At 45.3% G+C, this 16,527-nt stretch overlaps 1 protein-coding gene across 4 annotated transcripts in view; it reads left to right on the top strand.

Moving 5' to 3' along the window:
* The window catches only part of NOLC1 (nucleolar and coiled-body phosphoprotein 1), a 518,787-nt gene that overhangs the window by 39,215 nt on the left and 463,045 nt on the right, over positions 1-16,527 (top strand). The window contains exon 1 of one of the 4 annotated variants that reach the window (XM_069240535.1): positions 15,444-15,577. The exons of the other annotated variants lie outside the window; for them this stretch is intronic. The gene's annotated coding sequence lies outside the window, so the exon portion shown is untranslated. Of the gene's footprint in view, positions 1-15,443; positions 15,578-16,527 lie in introns of those variants that run through there. 4 annotated transcript variants of the gene reach the window in all.

Here is a 16,527-nt window from a genome sequence, read left to right as displayed (position 1 = left end):
TTCCCATCCAATGTCAGCAAGAATCCTCAGGAAATCACCAGTATCCTTGATATAAGAGCTCAAGTTTTGTACGAACGGTGCCCGAAAGTAATCCACATAAGTAGAAATATTCTCATACAGTGCTCCACAGCTCGAAACAATTGGACGCCCTGGGGGATTTTTGAGCTCTTGTGTAACTCCGGGAGGAAGTATATTGTAGGAAGTGTCGGATTTTCATTTCTAAGGAATGTTTTTTCATCAGCATTTAGCAAGCCAGCCTCAAACCATAAGTCCAGATATCTATTCAGCTCAGAGATCAGATCATTTATGGGATTTCTTTGCAATTTCAGACAGTGATTTTTGTCATTTAATTGACGATAGGCCTCCTGCATGTACTGTTGCTTCTCCATAATCACTATGTACCCACCTTGTCTGCTGATTTAATTTCCAGGTGGTTGTTCTCCATGAGTGTAAGGAAATGCCTCCTTGGCATGGTTACCCCCTGACTTTTTGCCTTTGCTGATGCTATGTTTTGAATTGAAAGTGTGCTGAGGCCTTCTAACCAGGCCCCAGCACCAGTGTTCTTTCCCTAACCTGTACTTTTGATTCCACAATTGGCACACCCTGGCACCCAGATAAGTCCCTTGTAACTGGTACCTCTGGTACCAAGGGCCCTGATGCCAGGGAAGGTCTCTAAGGGCTGCAGCATGTATTATGCCACCCTAGAGACCCCTCACCCAGCACAGACACACTGCTTACCAGCTTGTGTGTGCTAGTGAGAACAAAATGAGTAAGTCAACATGGCACTCCCCTCGGTGCCATGCCAGCCTCTCACTGCCTATGCAGTATAGGTAAGACACCCCTCTAGCAGGCCTTACAGCCCTAAGGCAGGGTGCACTATACCATAGGTGAGGGTACCAGTGCATGAGCACTGTGCCCCTACAGTGTCTAAGCAAAACCTTAGACATTGTAAGTGCAGGTTAGCCATAAGAGTATATGGTCTGGGAGTCTGTTTTACACGAACTCCACAGCACCATAATGGCTACACTGAAAACTGGGAAGTTTGGTATCAAACTTCTCAGCACAATAAATGCACACTGATGCCAGTGTACATTTTATTGTAAAGTACACCACAGAGGGCACCTTAGAGGTGCCCCCTGAAACTTAACCGACTATCTGTGTAGGCTGACTGGTTCCAGCAGCCTGCCACACTAGAGACATGTTGCTGGCCCCATGGGGAGAGTGCCTTTGTCACTCTGAGGCCAGTAACAAAGCCTGCACTGGGTGGAGATGCTAACACCTCCCCCAGGCAGGAGCTGTAACACCTGGCGGTGAGCCTCAAAGGCTCACCCCTTTGTCACAGCACCGCAGGACACTCCAGCTAGTGGAGTTGCCCGCCCCCTCCGGCCCCGGCCCCCACTTTTGGCGGCAAGGCCGGAGAAAATAATGAGAATAACAAGAAGGAGTCACTGGCCAGTCAGGACAGCCCCTAAGGTGTCCTGAGCTGAGGTGACTCTAACTTTTAGAAATCCTCCATCTTGCAGATGGAGGATTCCCCCAATAGGATTAGGGATGTGACCCCCTCCCCTTGGGAGGAGGCACAAAGAGGGTGTACCCACCCTCAGGGCTAGTAGCCATTGGCTACTAACCCCCCAAACCTAAACACGCCCTTAAATTTAGTATTTAAGGGCTCTCCCTGAACCTAGAAACTAGATTCCTGCAACAACAAGAAGGACTGCCTAGCTGAAAACCCCTGCAGAGGAAGACCAGAAGACAACTACTGCCTTGGCTCCAGACACTCACCGGCCTGTCTCCTGCCTTCCAAAGAACTCTGCTCCAGCGACGCCTTCCAAAGGGACCAGCGACCTCTGAATCCTCTGAGGACTGCCCTGCTTCGACGACGACAAGAAACTCCAGAGGACAGCGGACCTGCTCCAAAAAGACTGCAACTTTATCCAAAGGAGCAGCTTTAAAGAACCCTGCAATCTCCCCGCAAGAAGCGTGAGACTTGCAACACTGCACCCGGCGACCCCGACTCGGCTGGTGGAGAACCAACACCTCAGGGAGGACCCCCGGACTACTCTACGACTGTGAGTACCAAAACCTGTCCCCCCTGAGCCCCCACAGCGCCGCCTGCAGAGGGAATCCCGAGGCTTCCCCTGACCGCGACTCTCTGAAACCTAAGTCCCGACGCCTGGAAAAGACCCTGCACCCGCAGCCCCCAGGACCTGAAGGACCGGACTTTCACTGCAGAAGTGACCCCCCAGGAGTCCCTCTCCCTTGCCCAAGTGGAGGTTTCCCCGAGGAAGCCCCCCCTTGCCTGCCTGCAGCGCTGAAGAGATCCCTTGATCTCTCATTGACTTCCATTGCGAACCCGACGCTTGTTCTAACACTGCACCCGGCCGCCCCCGCGCCGCTGAGGGTGAAATTTCTGTGTGGGCTTGTGTCCCCCCCCGGTGCCCTACAAAACCCCCCCTGGTCTGCCCTCCGAAGACGCGGGTACTTACCTGCTGGCAGACTGGAACCGGGGCACCCCCTTCTCTCCATTGAAGCCTATGCGTTTTGGGCACCACTTTGAACTCTGCACCTGACCGGCCCTGAGCTGCTGGTGTGGTAACTTTGGGGTTGCTCTGAACCCCCAACGGTGGGCTACCTTGGACCAAGAACTGAACCCTGTAAGTGTCGTACTTACCTGGTAAAACTAACAAACTTACCTCCCCCAGGAACTGTAAAAATTGCACTAAGTGTCCACTTTTAAAATAGCTATTTGTGAATAACTTGAAAAGTATACATGCAATTGAAATGATTCAAAGTTCCTAATGTACCTACCTGCAATACCTTTCAAACAAGATATTACATGTTAAATTTGAACCTGTGGTTCTTAAAATAAACTAAGAAAATATATTTTTCTATACAAAACCTATTGGCTGGATTTGTCTCTGAGTGTGTGTACCTCATTTATTGTCTATGTGTATGTACAACAAATGCTTAACACTACTCCTTGGATAAGCCTACTGCTCGACCACACTACCACAAAATAGAGCATTAGTATTATCTCTTTTTACCACTATTTTACCTCTAAGGGGAACCCTTGGACTCTGTGCATGCTATTCCTTACTTTGAAATAGCACATACAGAGCCAACTTCCTACAATGAGTGCTTTCAGTGCCTGCCGTTCTCGTATAGTGTGATTTTCACTTCTCTTATTCTTGATCTTAACCAGTTTATTAAGATCCTCGATTACCAAATCATGGAATGTATCCATTATATTACCTGGTGATAAGGCTGGACAGAATTTGGATTTGGGCTTGATGTCTGTATGACAGTGTTTGGATGTTTCAATCTGCAGCTCCTCCAATATCTGTGTCTCTGTGAGCTGATCGTCTTCAAGATTATGCATCAAATCAAATGCAGTTTTAATATCCGCAATTTTTGTTGAATGGTCAGATTATGGCTGGTCACACCTCCATCATTATTGACCACTTTTTTAGGTGCACTCTTAGCCAAGAATTTTGCTAATTTTAGTTTGCGTACATATTTATATAAATCCACTCTAGTTTCTACATAGTCATAATGTTTCTCAGGACAAAACGTTAGTCCCCTATTTAATAGGGTTCTCTCATCTTGTGTCAATTCATGGTTGGAGTGATTAACTATTAAGTTTACATCCTGTTTCAATTCCATTGGACTGCTCAGTTCTTTTGTTTGCTTCTCAGTGGGTAACCTCTTGTTTTTCCTAGGTCCCCTCCTTGTTTTCCGATATTTCCTCGTTCTGTTCAAATTTCTTCCCTCTTCCTCATGTTTGGCCTCTGCCTCTGCCTTTCGGTGTTCTCTGATCCATGTAGATCAGTTTCATTTCATCTAAAAAGGTTACTTTCTTCACATTCGTAGATGTGCCTTCTCCTTCACTCAATTCCACATCCGATTCACTTAGCGATGTCTCCGGGGAAATAGTCATTTTCTCAGTTCCCATATTAGTTTGTTGTTTCAATACATCAACTCTCTTAGCAAATGTTAGAATTCCGCCAGTTTCATAATCGATTTCATCCCGCCTTAAATTTCTCTGTTTTCGTTCCTCTATTATCCTTTCACTTGTCTCCAGATTATTTTTCCATCATAGTTCTAAATTTTTTGCTTTCCTATTCCTTGTTCAACGTTATTTTTTTAAATTCTATTTCCTGTATGTTTTTTACAATCTCCTCAATGTCCTTCGCATATTTGATGATAATACGCATCATATTCTTCGAACATTCCATGGTATTGGCACCCCATTCCTCCAGCATCTCTGATTTAGTATCTGGTTGGTTCGGCAGCGTGAAAATCCTCCGGCCCCTGGGCACTCTTCCCACCTCTATATACTTTTCCAATGTGAGACATTCCCAAACCTTAGAAATCTCTTTTTTCAATAATCGTTCTAATTTGACATACAGCCACTTCAGATTATCCTCCATATGTGTATTTCCTATTGGGTTTTCAGTAGTTGCACCGCAGGCATTATCTTTACCAAATACGCATTCCTCTCTTAATGCCCTTTTGGCTGCTCTTGCTTCCATATTGCTGTGTAATAGTCAATTCCCAAACCAAGATTAGTGATTTGTGAAGTGGTGGGTCTTGTCTAGACTACTCCAGGGTGAACAAATTGGCTACCATTATTTCCTCAAATGACTTGCTTCTTATTGATTTAAAAGATTTTCCTCCCAATCCTCCTGGTGTGCGGTGGTGAAGTTGCTTGCAACTATTTGTTCTTGGATTTATGAGAGGAAATGGTCCATTCCTCACACCTGCACCAGCATGAAAGAGCACGCCAGAAGCAGGACCAGTTTGTTTGCTGATATAGATATATATTTTCTTACTTTTCCCTCCTGTGGGAAAACAATCTAACCGAGGACTTGATGCCCATGCGCACTATCACTGAGCGGAGGAGTCACTCGATGTTGTGACTCAAAAAAGCTTCTTCGAAGAAAAACAACCCGTAACACTCCGAGCTCAACAGTAGATGGCAGACTTATGCAAAGCATGTGAATCTGCAGGACTACATGCCACGAACAGATGTCTACTGGGTAAGTAACATTTTCCATCTCCATTCTGCCTTCAGCTTCCCACCATTGATTCCAGATTCACCATAGCTGACAATCTTGCCATTCCGCAACACTGAAGACAGGACTCAGTAGGATAGCTTTGTGCGTTTAATTGACAAACCATGAACCACACTACATGTAAGGGGCCAATGTGTTAAGGCTTATGGCTTCTACTTGACGACCCGATTTCAAACTACCCCGTGTTTAAATGAGCCTTTGTCTATTGCATCACCTCATAGCCAGGCAGTCTAGACAATCACGTTTTGTTCAAATCCCTTTATAAGAGGCTCCATCTTGAAATCGCAACGTATCCGTATTTCAACTCCGTACCTCATAAATATGTCATACAGCACGTATAGTAATACATTTCTAAATCTTCCAAGATTCCCAATGGTGGCAGAGCACAGTCTTAATGAGAATATCTGCGTAAAGCTGTGGCTCATGTATGTAATAATACTGTATAGCAGTAAGCTCTTGCCCTGCACCAGGTGCCATCTTAAAGTGCTAAATATGTCAACCAAAGTTGAAGATCTCTAACAGTGTCTAGTAATGCATACAAAAATTCATTATTTTGAGGCCTCTATGGGTCATCTCATAACATAGTCAGAGGTGGAGTAAAACGTCGTATAAATAGCACTATGCAGCCTAATGGCAAATTCAGCTCCAATCATTAAGTAGAAGTAATTCATCCAGAAATATTTTGACATTTTCTTTGGGTCATTTGATCACTGTATAAGAAAATAGTAAATTGTTGTATGCTGTGCGAGCCCCATACAGTGATAAAGTGCATGTACGGAGAACATCCCAAGTGCAACATCCCGTAGTAGTCTTATCAAGTAACACCAAGTTTGACATGTATGTAAACAATATTACACATTTAACCAATCTCTAAGTTTCATAGTCTGGGTCAATGTTTGAAGTGTCAGGTTCTGTCCAGATCTGCTATACCACCCTTAATGTGCATGTAAGTAACCAGATGCAAGAATAAATCTTCCCCCCCCCCCCCCACCACCCCCCAAAAACAATGTTGACGAGATGAAATCCCCATATATATATATATTCATTTCTAGATAGGTCTTTCGACATGTGTGTTGAAACTCAATTAAAGTGGCAAGTGCTGTGCAAGTCAGTTACGTGCCCAATGTGGTGTAGCATATAGGAGTAAAGTACAGACCGCTTCACAACCTGGCCAGTCTACACAGTATGTTAAAATAAAGGCAGGTCCAAATTTCAAACAGAGGTGCTGAGGCAATCATAAAGTGCGTTATCCATGATACCTGCATTACACAAGATATCAAGTAGAAAACGTCCTACATTTCTCAGGGGACTAGCTACAAGACAGGGAGGCCTTTATTTCTCCAAGACCCACTAATAGATAGTGATAAAATGTTGGAAGCACAAGTCCGACAATAATATGGACATAGATGCAATCTACAAAACAATTAGTGTAGATAAACCATAATGGGGAGGGGGGCATCAATCAACTATACATGAACAATGTAGGAAAGTGCCCTTTTGGCATGGTCACATCCCACTTTTTTTTTTGTATATCTGGTGCTAACTTGACTGTGTGTGTGCTGGTATCCTGCTAACCAGGCCTCAGCATCTGCAATCTTACTAAACTACCATTGCTTCCACAATTGGCACACCACTGGCAGACACCTAAGTTCCTTGTAAAAGGTACCAGTGGTACCAAGGGCTCTGTTCCAGGGAAGGTCCATAAGGGCTGTATTATGTCACCCTAAGGGACCCCTCACCAAACACATGCACACTGCCATTGCAGATTGTGTGTGTTGATGGGGAGAAAAAGGTAAAATCGACATGGCATCCTTCTCTGGGAGCCATGCCCACAAACCACTGTCTGTGGCATAGGTAAGTCACCCTTCTAGCAGACCTTACAGCCTTAAGGCAGTGTGCACTATACCACAGGTGAGGGCATAGCTGCATGAGCAACATGCCCCTACAGTGACTAAGTCCATTCTTAGACATTGTAAGTGCAGTGTCATTCCGAACTCCACAGCTCCATGATGGCTTCAGTGGATGTTGGGAAGTTTGGTATCAGACTTGTTAGCTTAATAAACTCACACGAATGCCAGTGTTGGATTTATTGTAAAGATGCCCCCCTGAAATTCACCCAACTCACTAGTGTGTGGCTGACCGGTCTATGCCAGCCTGCCACTACTAGATGAGTTTTTTTTTTTTTTTTACCTCATGGGGTGAGAGCCTTTGTGCTTTCTGGGGTCTGAAACAAAGCCTGCTCTGGGTGGAGGTGCTTCACACCTCCCCCCCTGCAGGAACAGCAACACTTGGCGGTGAGTTTCAAAGGCTACTTTTGTTCTGCTGACCCAGGGCACTCCAGCTACTGGAAATGCCTGCCTCCCTGTCGTGTAGCCATTTTAGTTATAGCTCCATGCACGTTACTTAAGCACACTAGGCCTGCTGCTGTTCACTTTAACCTAGATATATTTTATTCAGCTTCGGTTATTATTTTAACAGTAGCCACATTTGCGGTCTTGTTTTATTTCTCTCTGTCTAGCTGTTCTGTGCTTAGGCAGCACTAAGTTTTCAAACAAGACATTCTTGTTCACTCTGTCCTTCATTCAAGTCTACAGTGAGATAGCTTGCCGGTAAAATGTGGTAACGCTTTGTCTCTGGCATTCACAGAAATACACACATCCTTACGTAGGGGCATTTTCTCAGAACATCAGCTGTTTTGTTATAAAAATACTTCCTTGTAGGGAGTTGGCTGTGTATATACTATTTCAAAGTAAGAAACAGTGTGCACAGAGTCCAAGGGTTCCCCTTAGAAGTAAGATAGTGCCAAAATTAGATAATTCTAATGCTCTCGTTTGTGGTAGTGTGGTCGAGCCGTAGGCGTATCAGAGGGTACTGTTAAGAATTTGTTGTACACACACAGGCAATAAATGAGGAGAACACACTCAGACTTACTCCAGGCCAATAGTTTTTTTATGTTGAAAAATATATTTTCTTAGTTTTATTTTAAGAACCACAGGTTCAAGATGTACATTAAACACTTTAAATGCAAGGTACTTCATCTAGATTCTTTAGTAACTTTGAATAAAAGCAACATCATATACAGTCTTGGTAAAAATGGCAAAAAGCTATTTTCAAAGTGGACACAGTGCAAAAATCAACAGTTCCTGGGGGAGGTAAGTAAAGGTTAGTTTGTGAGGTAAGTAAAACACTTACGAGTCTCCGTACTGGGGCATAGGCAGCCTACTGTTTGGGGCTCAAGGCAACCCCATAGTTGCCACACCAGTAGCTCAGGGCCAGACAGGTGCAGAGGTCAAAGAGGAGCCCAAAACACATAGGTGCCTATGGAGAACAGGGGTGCTCTGGTTCCAGTCTGCCAGCAGTTAAGTACCTGCATCCTCTGGGGCCAGACCAGGTCGGTTTTGTAGAGCATTGGGGGTGGGTACAAGTAGGCACACAAAACACACCCTCAGCGGCACAGGGGCGGCCGGGTGCAGTGTGCAAAGCAGGTGTCCGGTTTTGTCTTGATTTTAATGGAGAGACCCGGGGGGGGGGGGTCACTCTAGCGGTGCAGGCAGGCACGGGGGGGCTTCTCGGGACAGCCACCACCTGGGCTAGGCAGAGGGTCACCTGGGGGTCACTCCTGTGCTGAAGTTCGGTTCCTTCTGGTCCTGGGGGCTGTGGGTGCAGTGCTGGTTCCAGATGTCAGGTCCCTTATTGCAGGTGGTCACGGTCAGGTGGAGCCTCTGGATTCTCTATGCAGGCATCGCTGTGGGGGATCAGATGGGTCGTCTCTGGCTACTCACGGGCTCGCAGTCTCTGGGGAGTCCTCCCTGTGGTGTTTGTTCTCTGGATCTCAAGCTGGGGGCGTCGGGTGGAGAGTGTGAAGTTTCACGCTTCCGCTGGGAAATGTGCAGTCTTTTAAAGTTGCTTCTTTGTTGCAAAGAAGTAGCTGGCTTTAAACAGGGCCGCTGCTCACTGGAGTTTCTTGGTCCTTTGAAGCCTCAGAGGACTCCCCTGGACTAAGAGGTAGCTGGTCCCTGTCGGATGCTTCGCTGCTTGCAGGTTTTCGAAGTTGGAGACAGGCCGGTAGGGCTGGGGCCAAAGCAGTTGTCGTCTTCCTCCTTCTCTGCAGGCTTGTAGGTCAGCAGTCCTTCTTGTTTCTTCAGGTTGCAGGAATCTGATTTCCTGGGATCTGGGGTGCCCCTAAATACTGAATTTAGGGGTGTGTTTGGGTCTGGGAGGGCAGTAGCCAATGACTACTGTCCTAGAGGGTGGCTACACCCTCTTTGTGCCTCCTCCATGTGGGGAGGGGGGCACATCCCTAATCCTATTGGGGAATCCTCCAAAATCAAGATGGAGGATTTCTAAAGTCAGGGATCACATCTGCTCAGAACACCTTAGGGGCTGTCCTGACTGGTGGGTGACTCCTCCTTGTTTTTCTCATTATCTCCTCCAGCCTTTCTGCCAAAAGTGGGGGCAGTGGCCAGATGGGCGGGCATGTCCACTAGCTGGGATGCCCTGGGGCGCTGTAACAAAAGGCATGAGCCTTTGAGGCTCACCGCCAGGTGTTACAGTTCCTGCGGGGGTACAAGCTTTGTTCCTGGCTACAGAGTGACAAAGGCAGTCTCCCCATGTGGCCAGCAACATGTCTGGTGTGTGGCAGGCCGGCAGAAACTGGTCAGCCTACACTAGAAGTTGGTGTGGTATTCAGGGGGCATCTCTAAGATGCCCTCTGGGTGTATGTTACAATAAATTGCATACTGACATCAATGTGCATTCATAGTGCTGAGAAGTTTGATACCAAACTTCCCAGTTTTCAGTCTAGCCATTATGGAACTGTGGAGTTCGTATTTGACAAACTCCCAGACCATATACTCTTATGGCTACCCTGCAATTACAATGTCCAAGGTTTTGCGTAGACACTGTAGGGGCATAGTGCTCATGCACATATGACCTCACCTGTGGTATAGTGCACCCTGCCTTAGGGCTGTAAGGCCTGCTAGAGGGGTGACTTACCTATGCCACAGGTGGTGTGCCTTTGGCATGACACTCTGAGGGGAGTGCCATGTCGACTTAGTCTTTTTCTCATGCCTCACCCCCCCCCCCCTGTCCAGCACACAAGCTGTGAGACAGTGTGCATGTGCTGAGTGAGGGGTCCCAGGGTGGCATAAGACATGCTGCAGCCCTTGGAGACCTTCCCTGGCATCAGGGCCCTTGGTACCAGGGATACCAGTTACAAAGGACTTATCTGAGTGCCAGGGCTGTGCCAATTGGGGAATCAAAGGTAATGTTTAGGGAAAGAACACTGGTGCTGGGGCCTGGTTAGCAGGGTCCCAGCACACTTTTAATCAAAACTTAGCTTAAGCAAAAAGTTATGGGGGTAACCATGCGACGGAGTTATTTCCTTACACTTGTCCCATACATGTTAGAGGGAGATGCCAGCCAGATGACCACAACTGTATGCTGATTGAACGCTTTGCTACAGCTGCTTATGCAGACTTCAGGCCTTTGCTCAGGTATGGGGAATGATGTCTTCCCAGGGGAACCTGAAGGGCCGAGCTAGAGCTTAACATGCTGTGCTCTGTTAGAAACGTAGGTAGGAGCTAGTCTATTGACTTTAGTGACAATATGGTAGCGTTATTTCTATGCTTTACTCTCCTTGTCACAATTTTAATCCGGTCAAGCTTGATTGTCCTGGTTATTGCAGTACATGCTTTGCTATATAAGATGCAGTCGCTTCATTAAAACCTTATTGAAACATAAAGTGCCTCTGCTTGTCATTGTATATGCAAGACTAATGTAACTAAGAGAAAAGTATGAGGTCTGAGTAACCACAATTTCCCTGAAGAGTCCATTGTGTCATGCGCTCTGCTGCCCAAACATTCCTGCTCATGTGTAGAGATGAGGCACTGCTGGTTAGCAGGAGAAAAACCCGGATTAGGGCGACAGGTGTCACCTGCAGTGGGTCAAGACTCAGTCTCGCACACAGCATGCGATTCTGCAGCTCAAAATCCAGTAGTCTCATTAGAATAATGAGAGCCTACACGACATGGTGCCGCCATCGTTTGGTCAGGCTTTAATTTTTTGGGTCCTCTGATTAGCTCTGTCTCACTATATACAAAGACACCTCAGTACTATATATGGAGGCGTCTGTGGTATTGAGGATTTCTTCCTCCGTTAAGTAGGGTACACCTATCTGACGCTGGAGTTTGTTCAAGCTTGAACTCTGAACGGATAATCCCCATTTGGTGTGCCTTCTCTGAACAAATTGACTATTTATTATGGCCAATCCACAACAGGTAGCAATTGCAGTTAATATGAAACCACCCCTTATACCACATTTATTGGCACATGGCCTAACGGCCCAGGGAGGTCCAGTCACATTTGTTGTTGATGCTCATGCAGCTTATAGAACAGAACTTTTCTATTCTTGGGTCAAATTTCCAGCAGTTGATGGGAACACAAATACATTTCATCACTATACCGTTGCAAATATACCTGGACAATACAGAGCATACGCATATTTAGAAATACCTTTCTTATCAAGAACATAATAATTGGCTTGATGGCGCCCTACCCCACACGATTTTACCGGTTAGGTCCGCTAAGTAATGATGGTCCTACCTGGCCTTTATTGGCCACTTACACACCTCACCCTGCTGCAGCGACCCTAACTGCAGCTGAAGTCCATCGCTTATATGCGGAGCTGACAGGCGGTTAGCACAGTTTGTAATGCAAACATTAAACACAAATCCAGCACGCGCTGCTCCGGTGCAACCACATGCAGTAACGCCAGGCATTAATCCTGCCACTGTATATTCGATCATGGGTAAAGTACCCGCCAAATGAGAAGAAATTCCATTTTGGTTAGCTCAAAAAATAAATGCGCTGGAAGCAGTATTTCCCCATATGGGACCTCAGGATAAACACTGAATACTAACTATGTGCTTGCCCTTTGTGATAGTTCCCACAGTAGATTACTGTAATACATGGGGCACAGTATTTGCCACGCTCTATACTACCGAACACGGTACACCGACACTTGCCAATTTACCAAAAGTGTTGAAACAAATTCATGATGAATATGGGCCAGTCCCTGCTCCGGGACGTTCCTCCACAGGATCAAGAACGTGAGCTGCCATAGATTATCGCAGATACCTACTGTAGTATTGGTCGAGATAGTCTGGGGGCCAGACCAACAAAACCACAATTTCAAGGTAAATCTAATAAAGATTCTGCCAAGCAAGTTCCTGAGGGCAATAAGAAACACTAGGAATAAAAAAAACTTCCTAAAAAGGAAAGGGGAGAATCTCCACACACGGAGATCCCACAGAATAGATATGATCTCAGAAATAGAGATAATATAAAAACGCCTGATATATTGATACATGCCAATCTTGTTCGTTTCAGGACTCATCGGAAAAACGAAGTGAGAGAGGTGGGCGATCAGAGCGAAGAACTGAGTACGGTAACTGAGACAGGGATCGCAACGCTCAACAGAAGTTTCTGTTAAAAAAGAAGAGAAACTTCCCCAACAAAAACCCCAATTCAAAAAGAAAAAGGTGGCAGCGGTTGCAGTTCGACATGCCACTCAAGAAGAGGGTTCTCTTGAAGAACAAGAAGTGGGCACTAGCGCTATTAACAGCGCGGCAGAGGTCACACTAGTTTGCCGGAATCTTCTAGAGCATCTGGAGGTGAAAGCAACTGATGACTTCTTGCTGGTAGAAACTGCGGACATGAGTGTCTCCATGCCTGATAGGGTGTACAAAGTAACGTTACAGTTAGAAGACATTGAACGCACAATGGATACAGTTTTTTGCGATCGCGTCATAAATATATATATTTTGCTGGCCGAACAGGATTGGCCACCTGAATTTGTCCGTACTTGTCCATATGGGGAAGATGTTATTACACCTTCTTTATCGCCCCATGTTCCTGAGGTGCTTGCAGAATCCTACGCCATCTATTAGGCATTGGCGCAGGCACCTGCGTTATATCGCAACCACGTAGGATGGGACAAAGATTTCCACTACCATGTTTTTCCCTATAAAAAAAATCAACCTCAACCCCAATATACAATAAAACATGATGCAATAGCACCCGTGGGGGAAATCCTCACACAATTAGAGTACTAGGGCATAATCGAACCCTTTGTCTCACCAGTTAATAATCCATTATTCCCAGTAGCTAAACCGGACCCTTCGTACAGAATAGTCTTAGACTACAAACACTTAAACAGTCATACACGCACATATGCTATACAAAACTCACATAGCACAGCACTTATGTACAACATAGTGGGTAAGAAATACAAAATAACACTGGGCATTTCCAATGGTTTCTTAAGCCAGAATATAGCGCTTGAGAGTAGAGACTTGACAAGTTTCAGCGCACTAGGCTCCCAGAAAAAATTCTGTCAGTTTACCCCAGGTGTACAAGAACATTCCCGGACTGTTCGCAGCTCGTGTAACTTGCATATTGCACGATATTGACCCAGAAGCATTGTCCTATGTAGATGATATTTACCTTACAGATGATGAGTTGCTGCAACTTTTAATACGGATAGCCCGCAATGTTGTGGGATTTGCCGAGTTCGGATACAAATTCAATTTAAAAATAAATAAAAATAAATGCCTTATTTAGCCTCCTGTTTGTGGGATTTGAACTATCCAGTGAAGGAAAGGGCCAAGTGCCACAATTCTTGGAAAAATGCGCACAATGAAAACCTCCAAATACCATTTTAAAAAACAAAAAAACAAAAAAAAACCTCCATTCTCTATTGGTTTTTCAAAATGTTGGCAGAACATACATTCCTGCCAGTGCATCACGCATAAAACCTTTATATGACGTAATACGCCCTGACTTTTTAAGTAGATTTTGGACAGTCGAACACATGCGCATCTAAGAGCTTTGCAAACAGATATGCTTGCAGCACAACACTTACACACAATGGACAACAAAACACATTTGGTCATCAGATTATTTGCTGGTGCCACTGGTTTCACCTACGTAACTTTCAATGAGGGTAAGACCGTCCCAATAGCATACAAATCACATATGTACTCAGCAGCAGAACAACACTTTGCTTCCACTGAGAAAATTCTCACTGTTGTACAGATGGCTGTCATTAAAGAAAGACCTATAGCCCAAGGCAAACGCATTGTCGTCTCTCCAATCCCAGCCCTTTAGGCTGTTACTAAAGCTAGCTTTCCCAAAGCTAAAGCATTACATCCACGTTGGATGCAATGTCTTTTACAGCCACTGATGTAGACTACGTTTTAGACCCAAAATTACAAACTGAAGAATTTTTGCTGTATGAACTAGAATACCCAGATCCAGCAAACATACTGTCAATTGATCAGTATCAAAGAGTCATGTACACTGATGGTTCAGCACAACCTGCAATTGGCACAAAACATTAATACTCTGATGCTTTTGCCGTCGTAAGTGGCTATATGGAGGATAATAAATTTTGCTCCCAGCATACATTCAGTCGTACCCTATGGGATTGCACAGCACAACTAGCAGAGCTAAAGGCTGTGGTGATGGCACTGGAACATACGGATCCTGCACAGTTCACACTGTTTGTAATTTGTACTACTGTGTCCAGTCCTTCAATGAATACCTGCATTACTGGCGTCAGAATGGGTTCAGAGATTCTAAAGGCAACACCATTAAACACAGGCTTCTGTGGGGGAAAGAAGCAGATCTGAAGGAAACGCTACCAAATGTCCATGTGGTACATACACTTGGACACCAGCGTGTTGGGATACACATTGCTGGAAATACACTGGCTGATGAATCCGCAAAGTCAGCAGCAGATACGGCCACTGTTGATGCAGTAACCTGCTCAGGTGTGAAACCGGACGATCGCATATGGGCTGCTGTGAAAGCTACGGCTGAAGGTACGCCCTACCCAAAAGCATTTCCTGCTAAATATTCCTACAGAATGGGAGGCTGCTTAAATGCTGAGGTTAAGATACCAGACGTAGGGGTTCGATCCATTCCCAACAAAGATATAAGATCAGAGTCGATTAAAGCAGCGCATGAGGGGGCTGCATCTGCCCATGCTGGTGTGGCGGCTACAATATCATTGTTTCAAGCACGTTATTGGTGGCCAGGTCTATATAAACAGGACAAGCAGTATGTCCTTTGCAGTGACATCAGCCAACAAATTAAGGTTCCCACTGCTAAACGCCCACCGCAGACACCCCTCTAATTTCCAACAAACCATTACGATGTGTATACTTGGACCATTGTTTGGGGGCGGGAGTCATATTTCATATGAGTTCCTGTTCGGAACCCGAATGTATGTTCCAGATCTTGATGGTCCTGGTGTGGAGGTGGCTGAAACACTCTGACATAAATGAACCTGTCACTGTCTTACAGGATTTGCAACAGTTCGTGACGACAACACTTCTGCCAGTGCTGCCTCCACAGGAATTAAGGATGTACCTGTAACGCCTACAGGCTGGATTCCTAAAGTTGGGGATCTATTATGTGAAAAGGTTGCCGTGGGAAAGGTTTGGTCCTTCTTATCATGCACCTGTCCCAGTTTTGGGAATAAACGGTACCAGAATTGTCATTATACTGTAGTGTAGCCATTTTTAATATAGCTTCATGCACGTTAGGTTAACATATTAGGCCTCTGTGCACTTTAGCCTAGATACATTTTATTCAGCCTTGCACTATTTTACAATAACCAGTTTTATGGTCTTGTTTTAATTTCTTCTATCACACTGTTTAGCTTAGTTCAGCATTGTGTTCTCAAACAATGTATTCTTGCTCACCCTCTGCTTCAGTCACGGCTACAGTCTGGTACATTGCCGGTACACCTGGTAGAAGTTTAGTCTCTAGTGTTCGTAGAAAAAACGCATCCTTACGTAGGGACATTTTCTTAGAACATCTGCGTGTTAGTTATAAAAACTCTTTCTAGTCCTAATACACGTTAGAGGGAGATTCCGACCAGGAACCTACAACTAGATGCTGACTGCCCCGTTGCAGATGCTGATGCAGATTACAGGCCTTTGCTCAGGTATGAGGATTGATGTCCTCCCGGGGGAACCTGAAAGGCAGGCTTGGAGCTTTACATGCTGTGCTCAGAATATAACTTAGAGGACCTAATCTAGTTGCACTATGATAGCCTTATTCTTGTGCTTCACTCTCATCGCTACTATTTTAATCCTACTGTGTTGTGTAGTTCTGGTTATTGCAGCTCACGCTTTGCTATCTAAAATGCAGTCGTTTTATTAAACCAATCTTTAAAACTCAAACTGCCTTTGTCATTTATATATGAGACCGCCCTGTGTGTGACCACGGCTTCCCTGGGAAGTACTAAGATGTCATGTGCTCGGCTGCCCAATTGTCTCTTCCCTTTGGGAGAGATGAGGCACTGCTAGTTAGCCGGAGCAAAACCCGGATTTAGAATGACAAGGGTCCTTCACCGTGGGTCAGACTTAATCCCCCACTCTGA

This window comes from Pleurodeles waltl, chromosome 6 (assembly GCF_031143425.1).
Source record: "Pleurodeles waltl isolate 20211129_DDA chromosome 6, aPleWal1.hap1.20221129, whole genome shotgun sequence".
NCBI classification, from domain to species: domain Eukaryota; kingdom Metazoa; phylum Chordata; class Amphibia; order Caudata; family Salamandridae; genus Pleurodeles; species Pleurodeles waltl.
Note: the sequence above shows the minus strand (reverse complement) of the source record. Positions and strands in the feature narration are given on the sequence as shown.